General features: G+C 37.1%; 1 long non-coding RNA gene across 1 annotated transcript in view; it reads right to left on the minus strand.

Annotated features, from left to right (window-relative positions):
- Positions 1 to 21,038: 21,038 nt before the first annotated feature.
- LOC139184146 (uncharacterized) overlaps positions 21,039 to 22,738 on the minus strand; it is a 106,864-nt gene continuing 105,164 nt past the window's right edge. Inside the window, exon 2 of the long non-coding RNA XR_011567657.1 lies at positions 21,039 to 21,801. This is a non-coding gene — a long non-coding RNA (uncharacterized lncRNA). The remainder of the gene's footprint in view (positions 21,802 to 22,738) is intronic.

A 22,738-nucleotide genomic window follows, 5' to 3' on the forward strand; every position in this document is an offset into this window, starting at 1 on the left:
GGCACAAAGACAGAAATATAGATCAATGGGACAAAATAGAAAGCCCAGAGATAAATCCATGCACATATGGACACCTTATCTTTGACAAAGGAGGCAAGAATATACAATGGATTAAAGACAATCTCTTTAACCAGTGGTGCTGGGAAAACTGGTCAACCACTTGTAAAAGAATGAAACTAGAACACTTTCTAACACCATACACAAAAATAAACTCAAAATGGATTAAAGATCTAAACATAAGACCAGAAACTATAAAACTCCTAGAGGAGAACATAGGCAAAACACTCTCTGACATACATCACGGAAGGATCCTCTATGATCCACCTCCCAGAATATCGGAAATAAAAGCAAAAATAAACAAATGGGACCTAATTAACCTTAAAAGCTTCTGCACATCAAAGGAAACTATCAGCAAGGTGAAAAGACAGCCTTCAGAATGGGAGAAAATAATAGCAAATGAAGCAACTGACAAACAACTAATCTCAAAAATATACAAGCAACTCCTACAGCTCAACTCCAGAAAAATAAACGACCCAATCAAAAAATTGGCCAAAGAACTAAATAGACATTTCTCCAAAGAAGACATACAGATGGCTAACAAACACATGAAAAGATGCTCAACATCACTCATTATCAGAGAAATGTAAATCAAGACCACTATGAGGTACCATTTCACACCAGTCAGAATGGCTGCGATCCAAAAGTCTACAAATAATAAATGTTGGAGAGGGTGTGGAGAAAAGGGAACCCGCTTACACTGTTGGTGGGAATGCAAACTAGTACAGCCACCATGGAGAACAGTGTGGAGATTCCTTAAAAAATTGGAAATAGAACTGCCTTATGATCCAGCAATCCCACTGCTGGGCATACACACTGAGGAAACCAGAAGGGAAAGAGACACGTGTACCCCAATGTTCATCGCAGCACTGTTTATAATAGCCAGGACATGGAAGCAACCTAGATGTCCATCAGCAGATGAATGGATAAGAAAGCTGTGGTACATATACACAATGGAGTATTACTCAGCCATTAAAAAGAATTCATTTGAATCAGTTCTAATGAGGTGGATGAAACTGGAGCCTATTATACAGAGTGAAGTAAGCCAGAAGGAAAAACACCAATACAGTATACTAACGCATATATATAGAATTTAGAAAGATGATAACAATAACCCTGTGTACGAGACAGCAAAAGAGACACTGATGTATGGAACAGTCTTATGGACTCTGTGGGAGAGGGAGAGGGTGGGAAGATTTGGGAGAATGGCATTGAAACATGTAAAATATCATGTATGAAACGAGATGCCAGTCCAGGTTCAATGCACGATACTGGATGCTTGGGGCTGGTGCACTGGGACGACCCAGAGGGATGGTATGGGGAGGGAGGAGGGAGGAGGGTTCAGGATGGGGAGCACATGTATACCTGTGATGGATTCATTTTGATATTTGGAAAAACTAATACAATTATGTAAAGTTTAAAAATAAAATAAAAAAAAAAGATATTTAAAAGATAATGTCAGACAATATCTTCTGACCTCAAGGTAGGAAATGCAGAGCATTAGTAATAAAGGACAAAATTAATAAATTTGAATTCTGTAAAATGAACAACTTCTGCTCCCCCAAAATACCATTAAAATGGTGAAAAAGAGTTCAGAGTAGGAGATATTTATATCACAATGAAAAGAAAAAGGCCTAAAATCCTACATAACAATAAGAAAATACAATTTTTTTAAATGAGCAAGAAATAACAGGTACTCCTCAAAAGAAAAAACTCAAATGGAAAATAAAAATATGCAAAGGGGTTTAATCAAATTAAAAATTGGAAACACCCATTAAAATTAAATGAAATACAATTATTCCACCATATTGACAAAAAGTTTTAAGTCTTTAATACTAAAAGATTTGCAATGTCTGGGAATTCTCATATATTATAATGGGAGTATAAAGTATTGATAGTATACCATGCTGGAAAACTGTTTACTGCTATCTACTCCAGTTACAGATACTAATCTTATGATTCAGAAATTCTATTCCTGGTTTTATATGTGTGTGTGTGTGCATGTGTAACAATAATTTTATAGGGAAAAATGGCCAAGGAGAAAATGCACAATGGAATATTTACATTTAAAAGGAATATGGAACTTCTGCTTCTGTTAATGGTTAAGTAATCTGGAATCACTTTTCCACTAAAAATAACTAAAAAACTAGATCTCATATTTTATAAATCTTTTAAAAACATTAAATAGCTAACAATATATTAGGCAATGACCAGCCCTAGATTCAGAGAAGTAATTCTGGTCCTTGGATTGTCTTCACCTGTAAAGTACTTGTCATGCCTAAAAGGTATGAAATTAGCTAAGCTGCTTTTTGGTGACACTGAGAACTAGAGACAATAGTTAGAATTTAGGGCTCACAAAAGGTGGATATTTTGATAAACTAACTCACACTTAGGCTGGAACTCAAAGAGTTGCACTTTAATAACTGCATTGGAAGTAAGTTAGTTCTACAATGGATTGCTGCCTAGCTTCAAGTAATTTCTGCATTACAGAATATACCAAACTCTGAATTTGGATTAAGGTGATCACATGCTGCTGCTGCTGCTGCTAAGTCGCTTCAGTCACGTCCAACTCTATGTGACCCCCATAGACGGCAGCCCACCAGGCTCCCCCGTCCTTGGGATTCTCCAGGCAAGAAAACTGGAGTGGGAAGCCATTTCCTTCTCCGTGCATGAAAGTGAAAAGTGAAAGTGAAGTCCCCAGTCATGTCCAACTTTTAGCAACCCCAAGGACTGCAGCCTACGAGGCTCTTCCATCCTAGTACTCCCAAATGCAAGAAAAAGCAAAGAAAATCCTTTCTGGAGGAAGATATAAACCAGAACTATTTTCTACAAATAGATTTTCAAATACAATGACCAACACAAAATTGAAGATAATCAGACACATGTGAAGCCATAAAACTATTGGATTGGCATACCTATTGTTCTTGTCATCTGTAAAACTAAAGGGAAACTCAATGAAAAAAAGATTATAAAAGTGGATCATAAGTATTTCTGGTAGCTTGATTTATTCCAAAAAGTTCAATACTATTGTCAAGAAAACCACAAAGAATAGCATCCAAAGCCTCCAGACAGAATACTTAGTGGCTTCAAATAATGGTCTGTTTTTCAGTTATGTATCCACATTAAATAAGTTTGAAATATATCATTATCATTACATTTCCATCATAAAAACCTTCAGTCTTTGTTTCCAAGTAAAATCAAGCTTCAATTGAGAACATATAGTTTTCCAGCTGAAACAAGAACTTTTCCTTTACATTTCAAAGAAACTACAATGAAATCAAAAGTTCACATGAAGAGGACGTCCCTGGTGGTCCAGTGGCTAAGATTCCAAGCTCCCAATGCAAGGGGCCCAGGTTCAATCCCTGGTTAGGGAACTAGATCCCACATGCTGCAGTTAAAGATCCTGAATGATCCTGCATGCTGCAAATAAAAGAGATCCTGCATACTGCAACTAGCAACTAAGACCCAGCACAGCCAAATCAATTTTGTTTTTAAGTTCACAAGAATATTCTGTATATAATTGAAATCAATAGTTGCTTAATAAAAGCTTTACAGAATCATATTTTCCCCTTCACTTTAAAAGATAATAAGATATATATACTTAGCATGGAATTAATTAGCAGTTATGATTCTATGGTTAATATTACTTGTGATTTTAGCTAAAGTGTAATTACAATTCATTTTACTTTATAAGGACTTCCCTGGTGGCTCAGAAGTTAAGAATTCACCTTCAATGCAAGAGACTCAGGTTCAATCTCTGGGTCAATAACCCATGGAGAAGGGAATGGCAACCCACTCCAATATTCTTGCCTGGAGAATTCCATGGACAGAGGAGTCTGGTAAGCCTCAGTCCATGGGGTCTCAAAGAGTTGGACAGGACTGAGCAATTAACACTTTCACACTTTCACTTTATAAGTTATATTATGATCTATGGAAATAGCACATAAAGTAAAACCGTTTATAAGTTTCCACAGTAAGCTATTTTATTAAAAAAAAAAAAAAAAAAGGAATAAAGAGGGAAAGAGAGACAGAGATCAAAAGAGCCCTGATAGTTTATTCTCTAAAAGCGACTGTAACTAAAAGAAAGTCATTCCTTAGACAAGAAGCTGACCCAATTTCAACTTTTGTTAATTTGGCCCATTCAAATTACATGTCAATTAATCAACTGAGTTTTTACAAATCATTAAAAAATATTTGCTAGTTAACTAACAAATGCCAATAAGAGGAATCACTGATTAAGTACTGAAGTCCTAACATGCTTATATCATTCCACTCATATGACAGTAAACTTCCTTCCAACTCAAGGTCTTTGTTTATAAAGGCCTGTTGTTTTAGTCCCACCATTAAAGTTTCTATGTTACCTTATTTTCATGCAAAGCTCACTGTCTTTACACCAAGGATATATCCCAAATAATGCAATCCATTTATTAATAGAAAGAAGTACTATGGTATAAATAGAGTAATGTACATTAAAACTTTCTAAATTTTTTCACAAGCTACTATGTAAAAGTTTTATTTCCTCATGGGAAACTACCTTAAACTGACTAATTTTCATTTTGGAGTAGAATTTCTCAATAAATTTAGCAGTAAAATAAAAAAGCACCCCACTCCAGTACTCTTGCCTGGAAAATCTCATGGATGGAGGAGCCTGGTAGGCTGCAATCCATGGGGTCGGTCAGAGTCGGACACAACTGAGCGACTTCATTTTCACTTTTCACTTTGATGCATTGGAGAAGGAAATGGCAACCCACTCCAGTATTCTTGCTTGGAGAATCCCAGGGACAGGGGAACCTGGTGGACTGCCATCTATGGCGTCACACAGAGTCGGACACGACTAAAGCGACTTAGCAGGAGTAGCAGCAGCAAAATAAAAAAGATAAAGAGAGATCTAAGAGTTAATTAAATATATCTTTGTTTCTTTTTTCCTAAAAAAGAAATTTATCTAGCATAGCTAAACTCAGAATTCTTTGTCTACTCATGAAAATTTTTATAATTTACAACTTAGAAGTGAATTGCATTCATGTTGAATGATAGCTACTGTTACGCTGCATTGTAGGTTTCATTTAGTCACACGATGAAATAATTTAAGGAAAGAATTTGGGAATTATGATGCTACTTTCTGCTATGTTTAGGCATTCCTTTTTTCCCCCACAGCGTTAATAGTAAAGATAATAAAAAAGTGTTTAATTTTGAAGCTTGTGGAGATATAACTACTGAAAGATCTTGAGCTCAAAATGAGGGAAATTCACCACAACTTTCATTTTGCTACAACTTGTTCATAGATTCCTGTAATTTATTACTATGATCCCTGTTTTAAAACAAGCAGTCAGTCAGAGACAACCTCTATTTATAACTTTATTTATCATATAAGGATCCTTCAAAAACTAAATTCAATACATCAATAACTCAAAATATTTACCCTTTTGTTTATGAAAAGTAAATTTCCAAGATAAAAGTATGAGTAAACAATCTGAAAAATAAAGTACTTTGCTTTCAATATGAATAGATCTTTACTGAGGGAGGACACTGTAGTAATGAAAACATAATTGTATCTGTTACTTTAGGAAATGAAACAAAGCAATAAACTAAATTTCATAAGAGCTAAAGCAAAAAAAAAAAAAAATTCTAGTTGTAGTCTATTAGTTTCCCATACAACACTATCTGTACTTAAATCATTACCTGAACAAATGCCATACAAGTAGCAATGTTTGCAACTTAACTTACCTTTTACATCACTTGAGAGTTGGATGTAATTTTTTAAATCCTATGCAAATTTTATAAATCAAATAGCTTGCCTAATCAACATTCCCATGGAAACACTGACAGCTAGGGAGTGTAGGTTGGAGGGGGGACAGATGTAGTGAGAGGAAATGAAGTGTCTTAATTTTGTTGAAATTTAATTTTGTTAATGTAGAAAATAAAGTAAGTGTATATATATATATGTATATATATATATAAAACATTTAAGAAGGTTTTCTTTTACAAAATTAAAATAAGTTTTATGGATTTTAAAATATGTATCATTATACAGTTCAAACACAAAAGTATGACAAAGATATTAAACATTACCTATGATCCCATTACCAAAGAAGATTCACCCAACATTTTGGGGAACATGATCCTAAACATCTAGCAATACATACAAATGTAATTTTAATTGGCTTAATCTAAATGCTGCATTTAATACACATAACTCACACAAAAACATTTTGTAGAGGGTTTTTCTCATCAATAAATATAAATATACAATATCATTTTTAGTAATCAAAGCTTTCTGGTACATGAATACACAACAATTTATTTGACTATTAATGGATATTTGTTATTTTTCACCAACTATGGTGTTGCTGTTAAATCATCTTTGTATACATGTCTGGTCATTTCCTGAGAATAAATTTCAACAAGTGAATTTGCTAGATCAAATTGTGCACAAAAGTTAAATTTTATACAGATTGTCAGAAAGATTGCACTAATTTATGCACTCTGCTGCTCTGGAGAGTACACATGCTAACTACAATATTGGGTTGGTTTCTGCCATACATCAACATGTGTATACATATATCCCCTCCCTTTGAACCTCCATGCCAACTCCCACCCCATCCACTCCTCTAGGTTATCACAGAGCTCCAATTTGAGTTCCCTGAGTCATACAGCTATTCCCGCTATCTATTTTACATATGGTAGTGTATGTTTCCATGCTACTCCCTCTACTCGTCCCGCCCTCTCCTTCTTACCTCCCCACCCTATGTCCATAAGTCCATTCTCTATGTCTGTGTCTCCACTGCTACCCTGAAAACAGGTTCATTAGTATCATCTTTCTAGATTCCATATATATGTGTTAATACCCAATATTTTTTTCATATTTTGCTTTATCCTTGTCAATCCCAGATCTTTAAAATATCTACCTTAATGTTCTTCTCTAGAACTAATGGTCAACATCTTTTATTAATTTTATTTTTTCTTTTATAAAAAAGTTAATCATCTTTTCATATGCATACTATCCATCTGCATTTCTTCACCTGAAGTCCTAAAATGAACTTCTTGGTGCACATCTTGCCTAGGCAATTCTGATATTTAATTTTTTAAAAATCCTACAGAAATGGCACACAAATCTGCCCTTAATGGAATAACACATCTGTATTGCCAGTGAAACATATGGCTAGACCATAGTTACATCTGACTGCTCTACAAACTCTGTTTTGAACCAGTTACTTACAAATTAGCTTATTTCATTTACACTTCTTCACCACTAACTTGACAGGCAATTTTTAAAGAGAAGAAATGTGTGACTCTATTTTCAAGTTGTTGGTTTTTTGGTTTTCTTTTTGAAGTATTTCACAATTGAAGCATCTCCCCCCGTATTTCTTTACAGGACTTTAACTACATTTTCATTTACAATGTCATAGAGTTAACTCTTGTGTAAGTTTCTTGCTTTCATGAGTACTATTATAGCCAACATGACAGTGTCTCCAAAGCCACACCGATGTCTTTTCATCTATCTCAAGCTGGAGCCAGAGACATCAAAAAGAGATATATTCTCTTCATGCCATCTGGGCAATCTTTAGCAGTGCTCACCCTCACCTAGCTATGTTCACTTCTGGGAATTCTAAAAACCTCTTTCCTCCCTAGCACAGATGTTCTCTTGCTTCAAGACCTGAAATAACAATGTACCGGTCATCCTCTGATGCTTCCCAGGTGGCACTAGTGGTAAAGAACAAGCCTACCAATGCAGGAGACATAGGAGATGCAGGTTAGATCCCTGGATCAGGAGGATCCCCTGGAGGAGGGCATGGTAATCCACTCCAGTATTCTTGCCCGGAGAATCCCATGGATAGAGGAGCCTGACGGGCTACAGTAGTCCTTAGGGTTGCAAAGAGTCTCACACAACTGAAGCAACCTAGCACGCACATACAAAGTCACTCTCCAGATCAGGTCCCGATAGTTTCTGGATGTCTTCTACTTAACTAATACATAGAATTTTTTATATACCTTTTAAATGGTAACAACTATTTATAGTTAGGTTTTTTTAACTACTAACTTCATCTGTTTTACCTTCAACCATTTAAAAACAATTCTGCCTCATCCGAGAAGTGAACAAAGTGAGCGCATCCCCCTGGGGCAGAGCCCTGCACAACTTCTGTTGTTAGGCTCCCTCTTCCTACATCAGACAGTAGAAGCCAGACTCTCAGCCTCTTCTCTACATTTCCAAAGATACTGCTTCTGGAAAGCCCTGAGAAAATCAGAATTCACAGAGGAAAATCCCATTCGCCTGCTATTGTTGTTTGTGTCAGTACCTTAAGGCTCTAACCCTGGGCTCAATTGCCTCCTGGGGATCCTTTGTTACAGGGGGGAAAAAACATGTAGAATAGTCTTCTCAGTTTCCAAAATCCCATTTTAACTAGAACATGCCTGTTTTAGCAGACATCTCTTTCTGAAACAAAGCAAATGCTATTCCAAAGTTTGCCTCCTGTTCACCTCCTTTATGAAAAGAGAGGAAAAAAGATTCACTTATTGTATATATTCTGTTAAAATGTAGTGTTTAAAATCCATACCCTTTTTTTGTTGGCCTTGTCTGTATACTTATATTGAGGTAAATATCTAACTTGATTGGATTTATCATACTATCAATTTGGAAAGCTAAAGTACAATTGAGGAGTGTATATTAAGGATTCTACTTTTTTTCATTGCCAGGAAGAGAAATCTTACATGGAAAATAAGTTGTATAATAAAATTGTGCATAAGTAATTTCCCTCAAGACAGAAATAAACTTTAAAAATTGATTACATAACTAAAATCAACTTAAATATAAAAATCAATTAACTTGGACTTTTCACTGAATTGTCTGGCTGCTTCATGAGAAATGATGCCCTAGAGAAATGAGCAAAGAATAGTCTTTTTTTTTTTTTTAATAGTATGAAAAAAGCTTGATTTCTGAGTTCTTACTTCCAAGAACTGAATGTTCATTTTGACTTTATAGAATGCTGTACTGGGTCTGTTTATTCATGTGACTGAGTTTAATTGCTAATTCAGTGTTGTTTCTGGGGTACTTTAAATTCAGTAATGAAGACTCACATAATGAAGTATTATGTAGACTAATTAATGAATATATAATGCCACATAATGCCACATAAAGTTATTGCAAATGCCAACTGCTATCATCATACATGTCAGACTTAATTTTGTTTCTGAATCCACTGAGCTGGGTCCCTGATTTCTATCTCCACTACTTCATTTGATATGGCAACCACCTCCAGTTCTTCCCTAGTTGCTCAGCATAGGAACATTTTATTTAGCAGAAAATCAGAAAGACAAACTAGATTTTAAATCAGGAAAATCATATATTTCATTTCAATGACGGTTCTACCATTTACAAACTCTCTGATTTTGCCTAACCCATTTGAAAATCAGTGTCATGAGTTTTTAAATGAGAACCATAATATTCTTCTACTCAATACATATTATCTGAGTGTATGTCACAGTTTCACTCCTGCTCTAGGCACTGGGGGATACAACACAGCATAGTCCCTCTTTCAATAAGAAATCAAGTGACTGGTAGACTAATCTTGACAGATGTGCACAATATTTGCATCCATATGGGCTTGTTCCCTCAAATCTGAGGAGTAAGGAGTGTTACTTAAGTACAATTTAGTTTCATTGACTTGGAAGTATTTTCTTTCCAGATATCTATCTCTTACCAAGCCTGGCCATTAAATGAGTTCTGATACATCCAAAATGTGACTCTACCCTCCAAGTACACAACTGCATCATAAATCATTCAGATACGTGTCAGAAGCTCTGAATGGAATTTCAAAGAAGAAATTTAGAACTGTCCAGAGCCAATGGTACCATCAAACTATGTGCTAGATATTATGCCAGTTTCTCTATAAACAATATGAAATTTAATCTTCCCCACAATGTTATGAGTTGATCCTTTACTATGCTGCCATGGTAAATGGTTCTTGTCTTCAACATAGCACTTAATATACACTGTGAAGTGAAGTGTTAGTCACTCAGTCACACCCGACTCTTTGTGACTCCCTGGACTGTAGCTGCCAGGCTCCTCTGTCCATGGGATTTTCCAGGCAAGAATACTGGAGTGGGTTGCCATTCCCTTCTCCAGGAGATCTTCCCAACCCAGCAACTGAACTTGGGGCTCCTGTATTACAGGCAGATTCTTTACTGTCTGAAGAATTCTTTACTGAATTAAAGATTTTACTTCCCCACCTGAGAAGTCCCTACTTCCCATTAAATTCCTTGAAACAGGAGCTGTGTTGCATGCACTGTTGCAACCCCAGCATCTAGAGAAGGGGGAAGGAACATGACATATCATCTGCAAATAGTTGTTGAATGAAAGAATACTATGATCCTCATTTAAAAACTCATGATGCTGAGTTTCAAATCTGTTAAGTTCAGTCACTCAGTCGCATCTGACTCTCTGCAACCCCATGAATCAAAGCATGCCAGGCCTCCCTGTCCGTCATGAACTCCCGGAGTTCACTCAAACTCACATCCATAGAGTCAGTGATACCATCCAGCCATCTCATCCTCTGTCATCCCCTTCTCCTCCTGCCCCCAATCCCTCCCAACATCAGGGTCTTTTCCAATGAGTCAACTCTTCGCATGAGGTGGCCAAAGTATTGGAGTTTCAGCTTTAGCATCAGTCCTTCCAATGAACACTCAGGACTGATCTCCTTTAGGATGGACTGGTTGGATCTCCTTGCAGTCCAAGGGACTCTCAAGAGTTTTCTCCAACAGCACAGTTCAAAAGCATCAATTCTTTGGCACTCAGCTTTCTTCACAGTCCAACTCTCACATCCATACATGACCACTGGAAAAACCATAGCCTTGACTAGATGGACCTTTGTTGGCAAAGTAATATCTCTGCTTTTCAATATGCTATCTAGGTTGGTCATAACTTTCCTTCCAAGGAGTAAGTGTCTTTTAAATTCATGGCTGCAATCACCATCTGCAGTGATTTTGGAGCCCCCCAAAATAAACTCAGCCACTGTTTCCACAGTTTCCCCATCTATTTGCCATGAAGTGATGGGACCAGATGCCATGATCTTAATTTTCTGAATGTTGAGCTTTAAGCCAACTTTTTAACTCTCCTCTTTCACTTTCATCAAGAGGCTTTTTAGTTCCTCTTCACTTTCTGCCATAAGGGTGGTGTCATCTGCATATCTGAGGTTATTGATATTTCTTCTGGCAATCTTGATTCCAGCTTGTGCTTCATCCAGCCCAGCATTTCTCATGATGTACTCTGCATAGAAGTTAAATAAGCAGGGTGACAATATACAGCCTTGACATACTCCTTTTCCTATTTGGAACCAGTTCCATGTCCAGTTCTAACTGTTGCTTCCTGACCTGCATACAAGAGGCAGTTCAGGTGGTCTGGTATTCCCATCTCTTTCAGAATTTTCCACAGTTTATTGTGATCCACACAGTGAAAGGCTTTGGCATAGTCAATAAAGCAGAAATAGATGTTTTTTTTTGGAACTCTCTTGCTTTTTCGATGATCCAGCAGATGCTGGCAATTTGATATTTGGTTCCTCTGGCCTTTTCTAAAACCAGCTTGAACATGTGGAAGTTCACAGTTGGAGAAAGCTGACAAAATATGGTCCACTGGAGAAGGGAATGGCAAATCACTTCAGTATTCTTGCCTTGAGAACCCCATGAATAGTATGAAAAGGCAAAATGATAGTACACTGACAGGAGAACTCCCCAGGTCAGTAGGTGCCCAATATGCTACTGGAGATCAGTGGAAAAATAACTCCAGAAAGAATGAAGGGATGGAGCCAAAGCAAAAACAATACTCAGTTGTGGATGTGACTGGTGATAGAAGCAAGGTCCAATGCTGTAGAGAGAAATATTGCATAGAAACCTGGAATGTCAGGTCCATGAATCAAGGCAAATTGGAAGTGGTCAAACAGGAAATGGCAACAGTGAATGTCGACATTCTAGGAATCAGCGAACTAAAATGGACTGGAATGGGTGAATTTAACTCAGATGATCATTATATCTACTACTGGGAAATAGATGGAGAAACAGTGGAAACAGTGTCAGACTTTATTTTTCTGGGCTCCAAAATCACTGCAGATGGTGACTGCAGCCATGAAATTAAAAAACGCTTACTCCTTGGAAGGAAAGTTATGACCAACCTAGATAGCATGTTCAAAAGCAGAGATATTACTTTGCCAGCAAGGTTCGTCTAGTCAAGGCTGTGGTTTTTCCTGCGGTCATGTATGGATGTGAGAGTTGGACTGTGAAGAGGGCTGAGCGCTGAAGAATTGATGCATTTGAACTGTGGTGTTGGAGAAGACTCTTGAGAGTTCCTTGGACTGCAAGGAGATCCAACCAGTCCATTCTGAAGGAGATCAGCCCTGGGATTTCTTTGGAAGGAAGGATGCTAAAGCTGAAACTCCAGGACTTTGGCTACCTCATGCGAAGAGTTGACTCATTGGAAAAGACTCTGATGCTGGGAGGGATTGGGGGCAGGAGGAGAAGGGGACGACAGAGGATGAGATGGCTGGATGGCATCACTGACTTGATGGACGTGAGTCTCAGTGAACTCCGGGAGTTGGTGATGGACAGGGAGGCCTGGCGTGCTGCGATTCATGGGGTCGCAAAGAGTCAGACACGACTGAGCGACTGATCTGATCTGATCTGATCTGTGGACAGGAATCCCTTAGAAGAAATGGAGTAGCCCATCATGGTCAACAAAAGAGTCCGAAATGCAGTACTTGGATGCAGTCTCAAAAACGACAGAATGATCTGTTCATTTCTAAGGCAAACCATTCAATATCACAGTAATCCAAGTCTATGCCCCAACCAGTAACGCTGAAGAAGCTGAAGTTGAATGGTTCTATGAAGACCTACAAGACCTTTTAGAACTAACACCCAAAAAAGATGTCCTTTTCATTATAGCAGACTGGAATGCAAAAATAGGAAGTCAAGAAACACCTGGAGTAACAGGCAAATTTGGCCTTGGAATACAGAATGAAGCAGGGCAAGGGCTAATAGAGTTTTGCCAAGAGAACACACTGGCCATAAAAAAGACTCTCTTCCAACAACACAAAAGAAGACTCTACACATGGACATCACTAGATGGTCAATACTGAAATCAGATTGATTATATTCTTTGCAGCCAAAGATGGAGAAGCTCTCTACAGTCAGCAAAAACAAGACTGGGAGCTGACTGTGGCTCAGATCATGAACTCCTTATTGCCAAATTCAGACTTAAATTGAAGAAAGTGGGGAAAACCACTAGACCATTCAGGTATGACCTAAATCAAATCCCTTATGATTATACAGTGGAAGTGAGAAATAGATTTAAGGGACTAGATCTGATAGATAGAGTGCCTGATGAATTATGGATGGAGGTTTGTGACACTGTATAGGAGACAGGTATCAAGACCATCCCCATGGAAAAGAAATGCAAAAAAGCAACATGGCTGTCTGAGGAGACCTTACATATTGCTGTGAAAAGAAGAGAAGTGAAAAGCAAAGGAGAAAAGGAAAGATATAAGCATCTGAATGCAGAGTTCCAAAGAATAGTAAGGAGAGGTAAGAAAGCCTTCCTCAGCGATCAGTGCAAAACAACAGAATGGGAAAGACTAGAGATCTCTTCAAGAAAATTAGAGATACCAAGGGAACATTTCATTCAACGATGGGCTTGATAAAGGACAGAAATGGTATGGACCTAACAGAAGCAGAAGATATTAAGAAGAGGTGGCAAGAATACACAGAAAAACTATTCAAAAAATATCTTCACAACCCAGATAATCACAATGGTGTGATCACTCACCTAGAGCCAGACATCCTGGAATGTGACATCAAGTGGGCCTTAGAAAGCATCACTAAGAACAAAGCTAATGGAGGCGATGGAATTCCAGTTGAGCTATTTCAAATCCTGGAACGTGACGCTGTGAAAGTGCTGCACTCAATATGCCAGCAAATTTGGAAAACTCAGCAGTGGCCACAGGACTGGAAAAGGTCAAATATGTTAGGTATGATCAAAGAGTTAGTACATGGTAGAAAGAAACAAAGAAGGAGCTAGTCGCTTCCAACTCTTCACAAACCCATGTACTATAGCCCAGTGGGCTCCTCTGTCCATGGGATTTCCCAGGCAAGAATACTGGAGTGGGGTGCCTTTCCTTTCTTCGGGGGATCTTCCTGACCCAAGGATTGAACCCAGGTCCTGCATTGTAGACTGATTATTTACTGTGTAAGCCACCAGGGAAGCCCTGGTAAATAGCAGAACTATCACTTAAATTAAATATCTGGGTTACTTTTTCCTTATTCAAGATCCATCTTGTCTCTGATATCTACTAAACAGAGGTTTCTGTAGTAGAAGTTATGCTAGACCCGTGGACCACTGATATAAACTAATCAAAGTAGTGAAAACAGAATTAGTTATTGAGTATTATGGCTAATTCAATAATGAGGATTCCATTTAGGGTGCAACCAACACTCTCCTGTATTGCTATGGAAATACAAAATGGTACAACTCCTCTGGAAAACATTTGGCAGTTTCTTATAAAGTTAAGTAGACACTTACCTCATGACCTAGCAATGCCACTCATATTTTCTCAGATGAAATGAAAACCTGCATTTATTTAAAAACCTGAACATGAATGTTTATACCAATTCTGTTCACAATCACCAAAAACTGAAACAACCCAAATATTCTTCGGTTGCACAAGGGTTAAACAAACTGAGCTATATCCCTAAAATGGAATACCACTCAGGAATAAAAAGGAACAATCTACTAAAAACATACAACAACATGGGCAGATCTCAAAGGCACTATACAATATGAAAGAAGTCAAACTCAAAAGGCTACGTACATATAGCTCCTTTTATATGACATTCTGGAAGAGAGAATATGACAGAAGAGGTAACCAGAAAGAAATCATCAGGGCCAGAGTTGGGGGGGTGGGTTGACTATAACTTGGTATAAGAAAATTTGGGGGAGTGGTAGAACCATATATTGCTTATGATGATGGTTATGTGATTGTATACATTTGCTGGTTATCACAGTACTGTACAAAAAGAAAGGTCCATTTTACTGTACTTCTTAACTTAAAAAGAGCAAAAAGTCAAGAGAAGCAAAAAATAATAATTAGGTGCACAATTACCATAAAACCCAGCAATTTCACTCCTAGGTATTTACCCAAGAAAAATAAATATCTATGTCCCCAAAACACTGTTATAAGGAATGTTTAGAAGAATTAAAAATAATAAAATTGGGCCAGGGAGAGAAGGAAGATAGGGTTGGTATCTAATTCTCATTTCTCATATGGGGAGACAATTGATATTGCAAGCTGATAAATCAAGAAATCATAGGTACTTGCACATTATTTGATATTAATAGAGCTAAATAAAAGAAGAGCTTAAACAGAAGCAATTAAAATTGTTTCCTCTAGGGAATGAGATTGAAGCCAGGGAAGGGTGGGGCAGAAAACAAGTACCTTTTTATTATGTATTCTTTTTTTTTTAAGTTAAAATTAGTTTTTTGAGTTTTACTAAAAACAATTGACATATATCACAGTATAAGGAGGATATCACAGTGGTTCAACTTACATATATGTATTCTTTATTATTTGATTTTCTCATCTGGTCAATATGTCACTTCACTTAAAAATCTTAAAGTTAAGAAAATTTAATATGTTTCTCAAGGGTATCATCAAATTAGTACTTTTTTCAAGCTAAATCTCATCAGTAAACCAAATCTGATGATATTTTTTTTAATAAGTAAAATCATGCATATTAGATTTTCCCCTGAACCTGAGAAATATATTGGAAATCACAATTATTTATGAGTGTCTCTGTGCATTTAAACTTGTACTAGGCACCATAGAGTGGAGAAATGATAGAGTCAGAGGTAATCCCTTCAAGAGGCTCACTTTCTGGAAAACAAAACATTTTAAGCAATTTTAAGAATGCTTGCCAAGCAGCATTCTCAACCAAGGTGATTGATGTCAATGAAGAACAAACTTCCTCTTAACCTGGAAGGTTGATAAGGCAAGTTTCTTTTCCCATCCAAACAAGCCAAGACGAGAAGAGAAAGAAAATAGTTTCCAGGTGAGAATACTCTTAGGGAGTTTTATATGACACAAAGGAAAGCAGAACACATTTATTTTCCATTCCTCCCAGCTGTTCTAATGTTATAAAGTGCTGCTGTCCTACCCATATACATCTGCTTACAGAATGGCATCTGCAGATGATTGCCTCCAGGTGTGTGCCTGAAGGAAGATCCTGAAAGTCAATGCAAACTGGAACCTGGCCTCCGGAGCAGATGCTGGTCTGCAGAAACCTGCAGACCTGTGCAGATATATTTTGAGAAATAAAGTTGAAATCAAGTTTTGAAAACCAGAGAGGGCATAAATTAAGAACTTGGGAAATTATTTTTAGGACATTTTATATATACATATTGAGACCATTTTTTTTGTATAAAGCTGCTGTGTGGCTCATAAATAAAACCAGTGGGTTCTCACGGGAAGGAAATCCAAAAAGAGGGTCTATATATGTACAGAGAGCTGATTCACTTTGCTGTACAGTAGAAAGTAACACAACATTGTAAAGCAACTATATTCCAATAAAAATTAATCTACAAAACAATGACAACAACAAAAAAATCTTGGGGTTCTATTTTTTTCTCAAAGATGAAACAGTCTGCCATTTATGCCAGACATTTTCTATTTGCTATGACACCTTGTCTGGATGCAAAGAACTTAAGAGATTCCAAAGAAGCAAAATCCTTCTAAGATGAAGCAACTACAGAAAATTCAAAGACTGAATGATAGGGATCACAACAAAGTATTTTCCAGTAGGGTATCCTTAATTAAAAAAGAAAAAACTTGTTAAAAATAGGAAGAAATATACAAATATCATATTTACAAACACCTGAGTCAGTTTATTTCTTGAAAAATATTTCTCCAAAGAGCATTCTTGAAATGGCCCAGATTTAGCTGGAGAGAAGTGGAAAAGATGATTAAGTTTTCTATTAAACAGATGAATGACAATTTATTTGTGTATCCTGGTTGTCCCCATGAGGGTGCTCTTGTACTATCGTTCTGTTCTGTAACATGTTCTAGAAGAGTTAATTAATCAAAAATCACAGTGGTAGTCAAATCCTCACTTTGTTGCAGAATATTAATTATATGTATATATACTCATGGCCATGCACATTTTTTTAAAGAATGATAGCAAGCTACCAGAAAAGAAAACAGATATGTTTCTGGTTCTATGCTTCTTCCCTTACAGGCTTTAAGGTATTTTGAATATTCAGTTCCAGATACTATTTGTTCTTTCATTTATTTATTTATTGTTGAGTGTGAATTTTGCTAGTTAGTAGCAGGAAAAAAATTCAAAACAAAACAGAGGCTGACCCTGACCTCAAAAATCTTAGGATCAGGGACTTCATTGGTGGTCACGTGGTTAAGACTCCATGCTCCCAATGCAGGGGGCCCAGGTTCAATACCTGATCAGGGAACTAGATTCCAAATGTTGCAATTAAAGATTCCATGTTGCCACAAATAAGACCTGTCACAGCCAAATAAATAAATAAAAATACTTAAAAATTTTAGGGTCAGAATAGAGATGACAAAACATGTAGAAAATCCACAATGGGGGAAGGAGAGAATGCGGCAAATGGAGAAAGTCGCATAGACTCATATACACTACCATGTGTGAAATATATAGCTGATGAGAAGCTGTATAACACAGAGAGCCCAGCCAGGCACTCTGTAATGTTCTAGAGGAGTGGGGGCGGGAGGCAAAAAGGAGGCTCAAGAGGGAGGCGATACATATAATTACAGGTGATTTGCATTGTTGTATGGCAGAAACCACCACAACATTGTAAAACAATTGTCTTCCAATAAAAAGGAAATTTAAAAAAAAAAAAGAAAACTCACAATGTAAGTTAAAGTACAAATAAAAAAGATTCTGATGAAATATTAAAGGATAATGACTGGAGATGTTATTTCCAGTTAGAAGAAGCCACAGGTATCACAGAGAAGGTATCATTTAGCCTAGATCTTAAACATGGGTGGGATCTGGGAAGATGAATGAGGAATGACATGATATAATAGAAGAATAACATGATATACAGAAGGAAAAAGTTTGATATATAATTCCAAGTTTTGTTTTATTTGCAAAACTAAAATAAGCAGAAACAGTACAATACCATAATCTACATGATAATCATTGGCACAAGAGATAACTCACATAAATGTTCTCTGAAGTCTAATTTGTTTAATTGAAGGAGCAGTTTGCTTATATGCAGCATTATATTAGTTGCTGTGGTTTAGTCACCAAGTTATGCCCGACTCTTCTGTGACCCCATGGACTGTAGCCCATCAGGCTCCTCTGTACATGGTGATTCTACAGGCAAGAACACTGGAGTGAGTTGCCCTGCCCTTCTCCAGAGGATCTTCCTGACCCAGGGATCTAAACCATGTCTCCTGCACTGGCAAACAGATTCTGTATCACTGAGCCACCAGGGAAGCCCACATTATGTTAGAGGTCCTGCTGCTGCTGCTGCTAAGTCGCTTCAGTCGTGTCCGACTCTGTGCGACACCAGGCTCCGCCGTCCCTGGGATTCTCCAGGCAAGAACACCGGAGTGGGTTGCCATTTCCTTCTCCAATGCATGAAAGTGAAAAGTGAAAGTGAAGTCGCTCGGTCGTGTCCGACCCTCAGCGACCCCATGGACTGCAGCCTACCAGGCTCCTGCGTCCATGGGATTTTCCAGACAAGAGTACTGGAGTGGGGTGTCATTGCCTTCTCCTAGCTAACATAATAAGAGAAGAAATAAGGGCTGTGAGATTAAAAGAAAAATTAAAGAGTCATTATTCACAACTGATATAATCTTCCATCTGGAAAATGCAAAAGTAACTACAGAATAACATACAAAAATTAATAATGTCTTTTATAATAGCAAAAACTAAAGAGCAGGAGTAATAAAATTTGGAGTAGTTCTAATAATTCAAATATGTTAAGTACTATATTCTAGGCTTGTATTATCTCAGTCACTCTTCACAACAACTGTATTTAAAAAAGTGCTATTATCATTCCCAAATTAGAGCTAAATAAATGGAGACATACACAGTAGGTAGTAGAGCCACGATTTGAACTCAGGCATTTGGATTGGGAATCCAGACTTCTTAACCCCTATCTACTCTGCACTAAGGGAAAATTCTACTAACAATACTGGCATAATCCATAATGTTGTCAAGAAAAAATCTAACAAAAGAAGAATGAGGCCTGTACAGAAAAAATTATCCAATTTTAGGAAAGAAAAGTGAAAATGTTAGTTGCTCAGTCATGTCTGAATCTTTGTGATCCCATGGACTGTAGCCCACCAGCTCCTCTGTCCATAGGATTCTCCACACAAGAATAATGGAGTGGGTAGCCACTCCCTTCTCCAGGGGATCTTTCTGACCCAGGGAATAAACCTGGGTCTTCTTGCCTGGAGAATCCCAGGGACAGGTGAGCCTGGTGGGCTGCCGTCTCTGGGGTCGCACAGAGTTGGACACGACTGAAACGACTTAGCAGCAGCAGCAGCAGTCTGCATTTGCAGACAGATTCTTTACCATTCGAGCCACCAGGGAAGCCCCAAGGAAGGACATTAGAAAGCCTTTAAAAACTGGAGAGATATACAATGTTCAGAGTTGAAGAGACTCAATAGCATGAAGATGTTATTCTCCATAAATGATTTAGGGATTCAATGCAAATCCCATCAAGACACTAAGTTTTAACTTCAGAAAGTGAAAGTCTCTCAGTCATGTCCAACTCTTTGCGACCCCATGGACATGGAATTCTCCAGGCCAGAATACTGGAGTGGGTAACCATTCCCTTCTCTAGGAGATCTTCCCAACCCAGGGATTGAACACAGGTCTCCTGCATTGCAAGCAAGTTCTTTACCAGCTGAGCTATCAGGGAATCCTAAAATTCATATGAAAAGCAAACAGCCAAGAATGGCCAATACAAAAAGGTAGAACTCCCTCAAATACATACTGAGATATAATATAACAATACAACATTAATTACAATGATGTGGCATTTGTGCACACAAAACCCAATAGATCAATTAAATTAGACCAAGAGGTCAAAAACAACCCCATCTGGGAATTTGGCATATAGCATTACAATGCAATGAATTAAAGGATGTTCTACTCAAGGATAAAGGCCAGAAAAATTGGTTATCCATATGGGATAAAATAAAATAAGAAATCTTAACACACTTTATACACCAAAATAAGTTCCAGATGGAAAAGACAAATGGTTATGAACCTCCTGCATTGGAAAAGAAAAAAATATGGTGAAAAGTTTTATGACCTCATGATATGTTTTAAAGTTTCTTTAAATAAAATATATTAGAAAAGATCAATAAATGTGTCTGCTTTAAAACTAAAATACCTATGGGGAGGGATGGATTTGGGAGTTTGGAGTTAGCAGACGCAAACTATTATAAACTGTAAGAATGGATAAACAACAAACTCCTAGTGTACAGCACAGGGAATTATATTCAATATCCTATATTAAACTATGATGGAAAAGTATATGTATATATGTCTGTGTGTGTGTGTGTGTGTGTGTGTGTAGCTTAATCACTTTGCTGTACATCAGAAACTAATACAACTTTGTGAATCAACTACACTTCAATACAATGAGAAAAAAGAAAAAAAATTAAAATACCTTTACAAAAAGGCACTATAAACATTTATAGACAAATGAGATAGGAAGAGAATGTGGCAATGTGTGTAACTTATGGGTTTTTTAGGAGGAAAATGGGCAAAGGGTGTGAATAGGTAATTTACAGAAGAGAAACCTCACAGACAAATAAACCTGTATTACTTTGCTCCATCTCACTAGAAATCAGAGAAATGCAAATATAAATTAAAATAACAATGAGTTAGGATTTTATACATAAGTTCACCAGATGTAGAAGGACACATAGACATAGACACATAGTACCAAATCATTTATGCAAACTTTAATCATGAAAAACAATACACCGTTTTGTTTACAGGTTATACTTTTAAATGTATTAAAAGCATAACACTGGAGTAAACATACCAATATCAGAACAGTGGTTGCATATGAGGAGGAAAGGAAGCAACAGAAATCAAAGAAAGTAAAAAGGAAATTTTAGCTGCTTCTAAAAATGATCTGAAGCAAATATGGCAAACTGTCAACAACTGTTACATCAGTAGGCTGGCTACATGCATGTTTGTTACATTATTTCCATACTGTTTTCTGTAGCTTTGAAGATTTTTAAAGTATTTTTTAAATTCAATGAAGATTTTTCAAAATCACTATGCTGCTGCTGCTGCTGCTAAGTCATTTCAGTCGTGTCCAACTCTGTGCGACCTCATAGACGGCAGCCCACCAGGCTCCCCCGTCCCTGGGATTCTCCAGGCAAGAACACTGGAGTGGGTTGCCATTTCCTTCTCCAATGCATGAAAGTGAAGAGTGAAAGTGAAGTCACTCAGTCGTGTCCGACTCTTAGTGACCCCACGGACTGCAGCCTACCAGGCTCCTCCATCCATGAGATTTTCCAGACAAGAGTACTGGAGTGGGGTGCCATTGCCTTCTCTGCAAAATCACTATATTTCCACTATTTTTTCATGTATCTTGATTATTCCAATGAATATACTTGCTACTTCAGTTCATACAGTCCAGGGAACAAAAAGAATGAAATTCAATCCGTGCCCTTAGGAGTTCATTGTGCAGTTGGAGAGCTGTACATGGAAAGAAAGAAAAGACAATGGGACATCAGGAAGATCCTGCAGGTAATCAAAACAAAAAAGAAAATTAACTGCAGAATTTGCTTCATATATATTATCTATAGCTTTTCTCTACTTGTTTGTCTTTAAATTTCTTAAAGCTACCATATCTCCTTGTTACGTCTCCCTTCACTCTAACCCCATAATTTTAAATACTCTGCCCCTTTCTGCATCTACAACTTAAACTTTGACTCCTTTTGAAACTCTATTACCATTTGGGCATTCAGGATGTCCACATTATTTTTTCTGCACTCACATTTTTGTTTGACTAGGCCAAACCAGATCCTCTAGGAGTAAGACAGATGATTTGCAAAATAGTGAGTCATTTCCATGTATATGAGCAATAAGGGATTACTTTTCATAATTTAACAGTAGTCTCATTCTCCACCTAGAATGATAAATGATAGCCACCACACTTCAAAGCACCACTGCAGTTATTCATTGGCCATTCCCTTTTAGAATAAGCTCAAAATGGAGACAAATATTTTCAAAGACAACTTAATATGTGTTTGTAGAATACATAGAGTTATAACAGAAGGGAAAAAAGAAGGTATTTGAAAGAATTTTGCAAACATATTTTATTTTTCCAAGTAGGAGTGGAGGTTGTAAGAATAAAGAATTCACGAAAAAATTTCAGACAGAAAAAAACAAAGAAACTTACCAGAAAGGGAAAATTGATGATAGCTAATCTAAATACTAAACAGGGTTTTAGAAATAAATGTGGATATCTGTCATAAAAAATTTGAAGCCTAAATAAATGTACTTCTTACATGATGGCTCTTGAGATTGCTACTCAGAGAAAATGAAAGTTATTTTCAAAATCATGGTGTTATAGAACAGGATCTATAAAGTTTTTTGTTGACAGTATCTTAAATATGACATTCTTCAATAC

This window comes from Bos indicus, chromosome 1 (genome assembly GCF_029378745.1).
Source record: "Bos indicus isolate NIAB-ARS_2022 breed Sahiwal x Tharparkar chromosome 1, NIAB-ARS_B.indTharparkar_mat_pri_1.0, whole genome shotgun sequence".
Classification (NCBI taxonomy): domain Eukaryota; kingdom Metazoa; phylum Chordata; class Mammalia; order Artiodactyla; family Bovidae; genus Bos; species Bos indicus.